We start from the raw sequence: 12,839 nt of genomic DNA on the forward strand, positions 1-12,839 counted from the left end.
GGATTTGTCTTCCTAGTTTTCACTCAAAATTTCTATCTAACTTTTAAAAAGCCTGTCTATATTAATGAGGTAGGAAACTTCAGGTGCATTTATGTCCATTTGCTTGAGAATAAATAGTATTTTACCTGGGAGTTCTGTTTTTCTGTGTCGCTGTTATACAGCTCATTTGACAGACCTATAGATACATTCGTACTTCTCAATTATTCTCTCTTCTTACAAGCACTTTACTCCCTTTTTTATCATTCCCCACACCCATAGTTAAATCTTCCAAAGGAAAGAGAGAAAAAACCTGCACAACATTATTTTCTCTACTTCAAGAACCACATAAAAACATAAACTGCAGGAATTTGGACTCTCCCCTTGGAATTTCTGTCCTTTCACCTGGAAGACTGAACATGTCTTGTTTTATAAATTTAAGCAACCATAAACTCTAAGGCTTTATATTTATCCTTCTTCATTTTTGAACTCTAGTTAAACTTATGTTCTGGAAGGTGGGTGTTCATTAATGTCTGCCTGTCTGTCTTTGCTTCTCAGTAGCATTAATAATGAAGACTTAAATGTGGCAATGGAACCTCGATGTAATTTATAACTTATATCCCTGACAAAAGGTTGATGTGACTAATATACAGATGCAATAGTCAAAAAAGAGAGAAGAATATAGTAAAAAATACCAACATTTCTATAGAAAAATGGATTAGAGATATGAGAATATATTTTACAGAGAAAGAAAGGTCATTGACCCTAATCATATAAAAAGATTCTCAAACTGAGTAATGAGATAAACACAATTTTAAATATAGTGATATGTAATATCTTATCCAACACACTAACAAAATCTAAAAGTTGACAACATGCTTTGTTGTTGAGACTATGGGGAAATAGTGTCTGTGGAAATGAAAAATGATATAATATCTACAGTGGGGGATGTGGCTATGTCTATCAAATTTACATGTGCATTTACCCTTTGATCCAAATAATTCCTACTTTAAGAATGCACTGCAAGGCATATGCACATGTGCACAGAAACACTCTTAGCACAAGATGGAGACCTACTGAATGTCTATTATAAGAGGAAGGTGAATAAACCACGGTAGATCTGCAAAAAGGAGAATAGGCAGCTATGAAGAGGAATGAGAAATAGATCTATATGATCCAATGAGTGATGCCCTAATTATAAGGGGAGGGGAGTGGAGAAAATATATTGTTAAAAGTGAATAAAATAATGTACTACTGTATATCTGTGAAACTGTGCACAGTGTCTTATATGCATACATACATGCACATACCCAACATGCTCACATTTACAAGAAAAGCAAACCATAAACTATAAAATTAAGCAGAAGATTGCCTTTGTGGGAAGCAGGGCAGAGTGGAGGTGTTAGGAATAGAAGCTAGAGTTCCTTAGATATATTAGGTTTTATAGATTTGACTTTGTAAGCATGTGAATATTTTGCAGAATTAAAAATAAAATAAAGAAGAAGTATTTCAAAATATGTAAAACAATAACTTTACTGTTATTCCGGTGGATCATACCAGAAGGAAAGAGTGAACTGTAAAACAAAATAAAGCAGTACATTCACTAGTTTAGTAGCCATATTGTTGAGGACGAGGTTGGTGTTATTCTCCTAAGTCTGCTGAATGTGTATTAGGAGATAAAGCAGTGCATACAGTTGATCCTTGAACAAAATGGGTTTGAACTATGAGGATCCACTTACATTCAGGGTTTTTGTTCAATAAATACAGTACTGTAAATATATTTTGTCCTCCTTATGACTTTCTTCAGAACATGTTCCATTCTCTAACTGGCCTTATTATAAGAATACAGCATATAACATACAAAATATGTGGTAACCAACTGTTGAGGTTATTAGTAAAGCTTCCAATCAACCACAGGTTATTAGTTAAGTTGTGGGGGAGTCAAAAGCTATATGCAGATAGTTGACAACATGAGGGTGGGTAGGCACCCCACACCCCTGCATCGTTCAGGATCAGTTGTATTTACTTGGTATCAACGAGGATCAGGACAGAGGAGATAAGAGGGAAGGCATTAAGGGATCATGCAATCGAAAATATCAATATGATATGGTATATGGTATATTTCAACTAATGAACGGCAACAAAAACAGATGACAAAATTAGAATACCTGATTTCCAATTCCTAATAAAGTGATGGGTCTAAACAGTGATTGTCAATAGCTGCCAACATCACCACGAGGGCAATCTACTAAATATTATGTGTTATCTGTTGGAAATACAGAATAAATAATAATAATAATAATAAATAAAGAATTCTTGCCAAAATCTCTCTGAGGCCTATATTGCCAGCAAGTTACAGGCAATACTGAGAGCAGAGAACACATTACATGATTATGGAAATTTCACATGACAAATATCTTATTTCTTCACAAATAATTGCAGAGGAAAGTAAGAAGACTTAGAAGATAAATCAGTAAGCATTTGACTCAATCAAATGGAACTTAAAAGGTCTATTAACAACAACAACAAAAAGATCTATTAGCCTGTTGCCATGTATTTAAAATCCAAATTCAAGCAAGTAAACTTAAAGAAATGACAGGAAATTTGAACGCTCCCTAAATCACTGCTGATATTAAAAGTTATTACTAATTTACTTAGAGATTTAAGCCTAGTAATGTGGTTATTTTAGTTTTTAAAAAATGCCTTATCTTTTAGAAATACATGCTGACATATGAACAGATGAAATGGTATGATCTGAGATTTTCTTACAAATAATTACAGTTGGGATGAGTGGGTGATGGTAGAGGTGCAATAAAACTGAGTGTGTCTTGATAATTTTTAAGGGTGACTTATGATTAACTACAGATTTATTGTAGTATTCATGACTCTTTGAAATATTCTATAATATAAAGACAAAAATAATCACTGCATCATTGTTTAGCACTTTGTGCTATCTTTAATAAGGATGAAATAGTTAACTTATGAGGTGATATGAAGAGAAGCTAAGTAATGATTCTCAGACTATATGTATTTCCTTACCAGCTGGCCACATACTATCTCTATATTTTTTTCTTATGTGGCTATGGCTTTTGTCTCTCAGAGTCCACTATTAAAGAAAAAATTCTCCCCCAAGAGAAACAAAAGAACTAATCATCTCAACTTTGTGAGAACTATATCATCAGAGTTTGCCAGTTCCAATAGCTACCTAAGAAATAATGAATAAAAATAGAACATTTTGTTATGGGAATGTATTTAAAACTGTCCTTGTAACAGCTCAGTTATAGAGAACAGATTTTATCCTAGCTAGTTTAGGTTGGAAGGGATTTATTATATGGTATGGCATTGCTTACAAAGGGTTCAGAAAGTTAAAAGTACATTCTGGGTTGAGTTTTTTTTTTTTTTTAAGATTTTATTTATTTATTTGACAGAGATAGAGACAGCCAGCGAGAGGGGGAACACAAGCAGGGGGAGTGGGAGAGGAAGAAGCAGGCTCATAGCAGAGGAGCCTGATGTGGGGCTCGATCCCATAACGCCGGGATCACGCCCTGAGCCGCCCTGAGCTGAAGGCAGACGCTTAACTGCTGTGCCACCCAGGCGCCCCTGGGTTGAGCTTCTAAGTATTATTCCCCAAACCCCTCCAAAGATCTGGGCTGCCATGTTTGTTGCACATACTCTATGATCAGAAAATGTATGTGGTCAGGATATCCCATGTGGGGTATGGCCCCATTCAGGACACCAGCTTCAAGACTATCAGCCACACCTGTTACAATCTGCATCAGACAAGCATAGATGCATGTGAATCTGTTTGGCCCAATCTAAATCAAATCTGGAACTCTCACTAATAAAAACGTCTGCAAAACATAGTTTTACCTTCCCAGACATTTTGATCACACTAGATGGAGGATAAGATCAAAGTAAAACAGCAATCAATCACATACATCACAAGGACCAACACATCTTTTGTTCATGTGACATAAATTATCACTCTCTGCAGTCTTCTCTTTGTTCCTACCTCTGCGAAGTCTACACCTGTTTCCTTTCTGATTGCTTCGCATTTGCAATTGTATAAATTAAGCTTTGTATCTTATTCCAAACTACTTGTACAGAATATGCAGAAAGGGCTTTTTCTTTTTTCACTGAGTTGAGAAGCTACATCATGAACACCAAAATCAATAAGATTTTTCCAGGCCTCACATCTGGAGCGCATAATCATGGATATCTGGATAACGCACTAGCCCGAGCTACCACCCCCACTTATTTCTTACTCGTTCACCCTGAAGGTTGTTTTGGAAGTGATGATGCAAAGCAGTTGAACCTTTTGAGATAGGTAGAAACTCTTAGACTTGTCATTCTGAAACTGTGTCATTCTGTGGCTCGTTTATTTGTTTACCAAGGGCATTTGCCATTCTCCAGTTCAGATTCTGTAATTAACGCCTTTCTACATCCTCATTGCCAATTCAGCATCTGATGAGCATTAAGAAAACACCTAATTACAGAGTGAATATCCAGCACAGTGGGGTTGCCTGAAGAGAACAGGGAAAGGGGGGCTATGGGAAGCCCACATAACACACTTCTGGGATTGGGGACTCTAGCAAGTGCAAGATGCATAGAAAGAGATGCCGAGCAAGAATGAGATATAGACATCACATTCTGGACAATGTGGCTGAGCAGAGGCACTGTTTAGCTGCAGAGAAGCTTTTCCTAAAGAGAAAAAGCTCCTAGCTACTTTTTTTTTTTTAACAAACAAAAGAAATTAAAAATAGAACAACAGAACACATATCAGTATAGTAATCAAGGCCTGGTTTCAAATGATTCACCAGTGTCACAAGTACATAATGGCATCTAATTAAGACATTAATTAAAACTCATAACACTTTCTTAATTAGAAAAAATGCAAAAGTACTATTAGAATTTTTCCTTCTAAATTAGCTGAAGCAGATGATTAGCAGGTGTTTTTAATATATTTTTTTGTTGTTGTTAGATAGAACACCACATGGGTAAAAATTAGACCAGTAAATAATGATATTATAATCAATCATTATTAAATGTTTGGAGCAGCTTCTGGAGAGGTGGTGTGGAGGTGCTGGCCCTACCACCCTGGTACCCGACCAACTACATAATTGCTTTCTACTTACTCCCAAATTCTCCTGTAGTCTAAATTGAACAAGTTCCATTCTTCAACCTTTTCTCTGAACTTTCCTGGAGTCCTTATGCACTCTGCATTTCTCAGAACTCAGGTTCTAAAAGGAAGAACCCAAGGGAATGACTTAAATTGGAGCAGAAGGAATATAGGTTAAAGATGGAAATATTTTAACAGGCATTGAGGAAGTTAGCAAGGCCTTTTAGAGGCTACCCTGGAGAAGGAGTTATGTTCTCATTTGCTGGAGGTATCATGGGGTCAGCGCAATCTGCAGTAGCTTCTCAGATATATGTCCCATCCTTCCTAGACACTATACTTTATGACATTGTATTATGTTATAAAAATGCATTTGTTTGTTTGCTTATTTCCATCCTGCCCATAAAATGAAACCTTCCCAAGAGTAGACATTGGTCTTTCGTGTTGTAGTCACAACACCCAAACAAGATGAGCATAAGGTAGGCACTTACTAAATATGGATAGATAAATAAGCAAGTGAGACCACTGAGTTTTGTGTATTGTGTGTGTGTGAGGGGGGGGAGTAAGTGGGTGGGTAGTTGTGTGTGTTGCCTCTGGTATTATACATGTTTGGGAGGCACATACCATGTTTGTAACTTCTTATAGAATTAGAACTTCCAGTAAACTAGTCAATTGTCACTCATTCACATCAAGCATGGACTGAAACTCCATTATCACAGACAAGTCTAAATAAATCCTATTAGCCTGAGACTCATGAAAAGATGGCTGGGCTCAGCCATTCAATCTCTATCCTATTAATTCCTAAAAATCACCCCACAAATGAAGATTGCTAAACTTGAGTGTAGGCCTGGAAGGGATAGGACAGAGATGGTCAGATTCGACCTCCATGTACAGGAGACCAGGCATAAGTATGCAGCATTAAAAGAAATAGTAGTACCATTAAGTGCAAAGATGCACAGACACACAAACGAAGTGGTCTGCTTTGTTAGGGCTTATTTGTAATTGGGCGTATGGGGTAAAGACTGAAGTTACAAGCAATAGCTGAGAAACACGGCCAGGCCCAGGTACTCAGGACTTCACCCAAGTACCTTGAAAGTGTCCTAAGAGGTATGCAGTTTGACTCAGCCTCAAAGTCAATTGTTGATGGATTTTAATTTAAAAATTGACTTGTGAAATTCCTCTTTTGAAGTCTCACTAAGAAATCCTCATAGATCTCTGCTCTAATCTTGATCACCTGCCTTCTTGTGCATGGGTTAGGCCTGTTCTTCTGTTCCAGCTCCAGCTTCTTGAAGTGAAAATATAAAAACTGCATTTTAGATTTTTCTATTCTTTTGAGTGAGGCTTGAATGGCTATGTATTTTCCCCTTAGGACTGCCTTTGCAGTGTCCTATAGGTTTTGGACCAATGTGTTTTCATTTTCATTGGTCTCCAAAAATTGTTTGATCTCCTTCTTAATTATGTGGCTTAACCAATCATTCTTGAGCAGGATGGTTCTTAGTTTCCAAGGGTTTGAATTTCTTCCAAAATTTTCCTTGTGATTGAATTCCACTTTCAAAGCACTGTGGTTTGAGAATATGCAGGGAATAATCTCAGTCTTTTGGTATCATTTGAGACCTGTTTTGTGACCCAGTATATGGTCTATTCTGGAGAAAGTTCCATGTGCATTTGAAAAAAATGAGTATTCTGTTGTTCTGGGGTATAATGTTCTATATATATCTATGAGGTCCATCTCATCCAGTATGTCATTCAAAGCTCTTGTTTCTTTGTTGATTTTCTTCTTAGGTGATCTGTCTATTGCTGGGAGTGGAGTGTTGAGGTCCCCTACTATTAACGTATTATTATCTATATGTCTCTTTATTCTGGTTAAGAGTTGGAAACCAGGAGCACAGTAGAGCAGATCAACAGAACTAGAAGCTGATTCTTTGAAAGAATAATTAATATTGATAAGCCACTGGCCAGACTTATTCAAAAGAATAGAGAAAGGACCCAAATTAATAAGATTATGAATGAAAGCAGAGAGATCACGACCAACGCCAATGAAATAGGAAGGATCATTAGAAACTTTTATCAACAGCTTTATGCCAATAAATTAAACAACCTGGAAGAAATGGATGCCTTCCTGGAAACCTATAAACTACCAAGACTGAAACAGGAAGAAATTGATTATTTAAACAGACCGATTAATTATGAAGAGTTTGAAGCAGTAATCAAAAACCTCCCCAAAAACAAGAGTCCAGGGCCTGACAGATTCCCCAGGGAATTCTAGCAAACATTCAAAGAAGAAATAATACCTATTATCCTGAAGCTGTTTAAAAAAATAGAAACAGAAGGAAAACTACCAAACCCATTCTATGAGGCCAGTATTACTTTGATCCCCAAACCAGGCAAAGACCCCATCAAAAAGGAGAATTATAGACCGATATTCCTGATGAATATGGATGCCAAAATTCTCAACAAGATCCTAGCTAATAGGATCCAACAGTACATTACAAGCATTATCCATCAAGACCAAGTGGGATTCATCCCTGGTATGCAAGGGTGGTTCAACATTCGCAAATCAATCAGTGTCATAGATCATATCAACAAGAAAAGAGTAAAGAACCATATGATCCTCTCAATTGATGCAGAAAAAGCATTTGACAAAATACAGCATCCTTTCCTGATTAAAACACTTCAGAGTATAGGGATAGAGGGTACATTCCTCAATTTCATAAAAACCATCTATGAAAAGCCTACAGCAAATATCATTCTCAATGGGGAAAAGCTGGAAGCCTTTCCCTTAAGATCAGGAACACGACAAGGATGCCCACTCTTGCCATTATTATTCAACATAGTACTAGAAGTCCCAGCAACAGCAATCAGACAACAAAAAGGGATAAAAGGTATCCAAATCAGCAAAGAAGAAGTGAAACTGTCTCTCTTTGCAGATGACATGATACTCTATATGGAAAACCCAAAAGAATCCACCCCCAAACTACTAGAAGTTATAGAGCAATTCAATAATGTGGTAGGATACAAAATCAATGCTCAGAAATCAGTTGCATTTCTATACACGAACAATGAGACTGAAGAAGAGAAATTAGGGAATTGATTCCATTTACAATAGCACCAAAAATCATACGTTCTCTCGGAATTAACTTAACCAGAGACGTAAAGGATCTATATTCTAAAAACCACAAATCACTCTTGAAAGACATTGAAGAAGACACAAAAAGATGGAAAAATATTCCATGCTCATGGATCAGCAGAATAAACATAGTTAAAATGTCTATGTTACCCAGAGCAATCTACACTTTCAATGCCATCCCAATCAAAATACCAATGACATTTTTCAAAGTACTGGAACAAACAGCCCTTAAATTTGTGTGGAACCAGAAAAGGCCCCGAATCGCCAAGGAATTGTTGAAAAGGAAAAACAAAGCTGGGGGCATCACAATGCCGGATTTCAAGCTGTACTACAAAGCTGTGATCACAAAGACAGCATGGTACTGGCACAAAAATAGACACATAGACCAATGGAACAGAATAGAGAACCCAGAAATGGACCATCAGCTCTTTGGGGAACTAATCTTTGACAAAGCAGGAAAAAACATCCAGTGGAAAAAAGACAGTCTCTTCAATAAATGGTGCTGGGAAAATTGGACAGTTATTTGCAAAAGAATGAAACTTGACCACTCTCTCACACCATACACAAAGATAACCTCCAAATGGATGAAAGACCTCGATGTGAGACAGGAATCCATCAAAATCCTAGAGGAGAACATAGGCTGCAATGTCTTTGACATCAGCCAAAGCAACTTTTTCATGACACATCTCCAAAGGCAAGAGAAACAAAAGATAAAATGAACTTGTGGGACTTCATCAAGATAAAAAGCTTCTGCACAGCCAAGGAAACAGTCAAAAAAACTAAGAGGAAGCCCACGGAATGGGAGTACATATTTGCAAATGACACTACAGATAAAAGACCAGTATCCAAGGTCTATAAAGAACTTCTCAAACTCAATACACGAGAAACAAATAATCAAATCTAAAAATGGGCAGAATATATGAACAGACGTTTTTCCAATGAAGACATACAAATGGCTAACAGACACATGAAAAAATTTTCAACATCATTAGCCACCAGGGAAATTCAAATCAAAACCACATTGAGATACCACCTTACACCTGTTAGAATGGCAAAAATTGACAAGGCAAGAAACAACAAATGTTGGAGAGGATGTGAAGAAAGGGGATCCCCCTTACAGTGTTGGCGGGAAGGCAAGTTGGTACAGCCACTCCGGAAGACAGTGTGGAGGTCCCTTAAAAAGTTAAAAATTGAGCTACCCTATGAACCAGCCATTGCACTACTGGGTATTTACCCCAAAGATACAGACGTAGTGAAGAGAAGGGCCATATGTACCCAATGTTCATAGCAGCATTGTCCACAATAGATAAATTGTACAGAAGGAGACGAGATGCCCTTCAACAGATGACTGGATTAAGAAGATGTGGTCCATATATACAATGGAATATTACTCAGCCATCAGAAAGAATGATTACCCAACATTTGCAGCAACATGGACGGGACTGGAGGAGATTATGCCAAGTGAAATAAGTCAAGCAAAGAAAGACAATTATCGCATGGTTTCACTCATTTATGGAACATAGGAAATAGCAGGAAGATCGGTAGGACAAGGAAGGGAAGAATGAAGGGGTGGTAAACAGAAGGGGGAATGAAACACAAGAGACTATGGACTCTGGGAAACAAACTGAGGGCTTCAGAGGGGAGGGGGAGGGGGGACTATTATAGCCCAATGTTAGATATTAAGGAGCGCACATATTGCATCGTGCATTGGGTGTTACACATAAATAATGAATCGTGGAACACTACATCAAAAACTAAGGATATACTGTATGGTGACATAACATAATAAAAAATTATTATTAAAAAAAAGATATCCTCATAGAGAATGAACTAGAGGGGGAGGAGGACTGGTGAAGTTGGATTAGTGAACATTGCTTCTATGTCTGAATTGTTTATTTCTTCTCAAGTGTCCATTTTAATGAAATCAGGATGACTGTCTCTCCTGTACTTTAAGCATTTTTCTTTGGAGTTTCCATATTCCAAGCTGAAGTTCTAAGCCCATTGAGACTTTTTTTTTTTTTTAATAGAAAGTATAAACCGAGGATGGCAGAAAAAACCTGAATCTATCAAAATCAGTGATTTCCCTGATGGTTGCAGTAAAAAAGGCTGCTTGCCTTCTCAAGCCTTGGTATATGCCAAATAAAAACTCTGATGTCTTCACAAGAGAGAAGATATAAAAGTGTTACCTAAAATTGCTGGGCAGCTATAAAGGAAATAAATGACTCTATTACTTTGAAATGTAAGCAAACATCGACACAAAAGCCCTGGGCAACACATGAAGCCATTCTCTATTAATAAATGGGAGTTTGATGACCCCGTCTTATATGGCATATAAAGGAACAATAGTATCATTTTCTGGAAAAGGCAATCTGGCTGTTGGTGGTTGAAGTGGGGTCACAGGGGCATGGTTGTGTGGCCCCTCCTCTTCCTTTGTGTCACTGTTAGGTTCACCTATGTCCAAAGCACATGGGAATCAAGGCAGAACACAGCATCTGCCCTTGGCTAGTGGAAAAGCTTTCACAAAAACAGAAACAATGGTATTCTAAGGGGAGGTCCAATGTCTTTCAAAACCTTTACACCACCTATTCTGGGAGACACCTTTATCTTCTATGTGGGTAACCTTCTCATTCAATCCCGGGGATGGAGATCCCTGATGCTGCCATGTGTGGAAATACATACTGGTGCTGAGTGCTTGGGGTGGGAAGCAGTCAGGGAAGGCAGTAAGCTCTTTCAGGTGGGAGAACAGAGAGCTTAGAGATTCACCTTACTATAACTTTTCTCTTCTTCCCTCCGGTGCAATTGGCCGGTGAGAAGGACCTAAGATGGCCTGCCCTTGGCTCCCAGAGTAGGAGACAGAAGGTCTGGAGCTGGCAGGAAAGACATGCTGCTCCACAATACATAGGAAAGGGATCCATGTTCCCTGTGTCCAAGTGTGTCTGCCTCATTCTGCCACTGTAATGGAGGCTAGAGGAGGGAATTGATTGGATCTTGGGGAGAAGGAAAAGGAAAATTATCTCAAGGGGCAAAACATTAATTCTTGTTTTCTTGAGTCAGACTAGGATTGTAATTTTCCACCAGCTCATTGGACCTTGGGTAAACTCTTATAACCTCTCTGACTCAGTGTCTTCATGTATAAAATGCAAAAATCTCACATAATACCCAATTCACTGGGTTTGAGGGCATAAAATGGTCTAAGTGTTAACTGCATATCATTATCATTTCACTACTACTCTTACATTTAGTATTGTTACTGAAAATAACAGGATCTTTAGCACTCTCATGAAAACAAAAAAGAAGTGACTGGAAATTCTGTAAGGATTGTGTGCTCCATTCACTAAAAGAGCATTAGCCAGGAAAGTCTGTTGAAATACTTACCGAGCTCACACACAGGACACACACCTTCGTGTATCCTTGGGAACCTGCAAGTGTAACTGGTGGAGGTTTCAGCAGTTTGGACTCTATCTCTGAGTCCACCCAGCATGTAGTACAAAACTGTTGTGCACAGCAGGATCTCCAAAACCCTGCTGCATGCAAGAGGGCTGCTTATCAGAAGCATCCACCCTGGGAGTCAGGAGCACCTGTGAGTCTTCAATAGCATGACAGTGCCTTGGGCTAGATTTGGCCTGTTGCTAACATAGCACCTCTGATCTGTGGACCATGGCTCACCTAGGGTTAGTTAAAGTCAAATAATGGTCATTCCCTGGGGGTGTTTTACACTTTTAAAAGTTGGCCTTCTCTAATTCCCCTGAGCTTAGAAAATGCCAAGGCTGTTAAGTGCCCATATGATTTCCTAAATTAATTTAGGTTAGTAGGCCATAGTCTGATAGCACCTGATTATAATGCAATGGTTTTCAATTAGGTGAAAAATGTTGGTGGAGTTCTTGGAAGATTGATGAGTTACTGTTCCTGAGGCAGCCAGACCCTGGAATTCCTGGCTGCTTGATGTGTGGTAACATCTGGATTCTCCCGTATAATCCCCCAAACTAAGATTTGGTGGTGTCTTTGTCTCCTTCCCATTCAGGACACTGACTGAGACCCCGCAGTTTTAGTGGTGTTTGCTTTTGCTCTCTGACCAGATAGGGCTCAGTGGCCACAGGAGGAACCTCACTCTCTTCTCCTCCCCCTGCCTGCACAGGTGCCTGATGCCTGGGTCTCTGAGCACCCATTATTTTACCTCTTGACCTCTCTCGCCTTGCTCCTCTTCTGAGTTTAGAGAACACAGAGATAACATTAATTGCTTTTGTTTTACTTGTACTTTGTGAATCTGGTTCTTTGTGGAAATACTTCCTTGTAGAATAAAGGAGCTAATTTTAGTTGAACCCTTGCAGCTACGAGGTCACACAACACAGTAGGTTAACCCACCTAGGATCGTTCATGGGGACTAAGCATTGTTATTTTTTAAGTACAAACTACCAGCTGCTGGTACTAAAGTTTGTTTGTGGCTGAAGCAAGTGGAGGGGACAAGTCCTGCCTGTGTCCTGGAACCTGAGGCCTGACTTCCGGCTCACTTGTCTCCTGGAGACCTAAAATTAGTAATAAGACGGGCTTTAGCTCTTTAGTCTGCTATTTGTCCTCAAGAACCTCACAAGGTAGCAGGGCGATTGGTAACGCAGGGTCCAA

The sequence above is a fragment of the Ursus arctos genome, unplaced genomic scaffold (assembly GCF_023065955.2).
Source record: "Ursus arctos isolate Adak ecotype North America unplaced genomic scaffold, UrsArc2.0 scaffold_1, whole genome shotgun sequence".
Lineage (NCBI taxonomy): Eukaryota > Metazoa > Chordata > Mammalia > Carnivora > Ursidae > Ursus > Ursus arctos.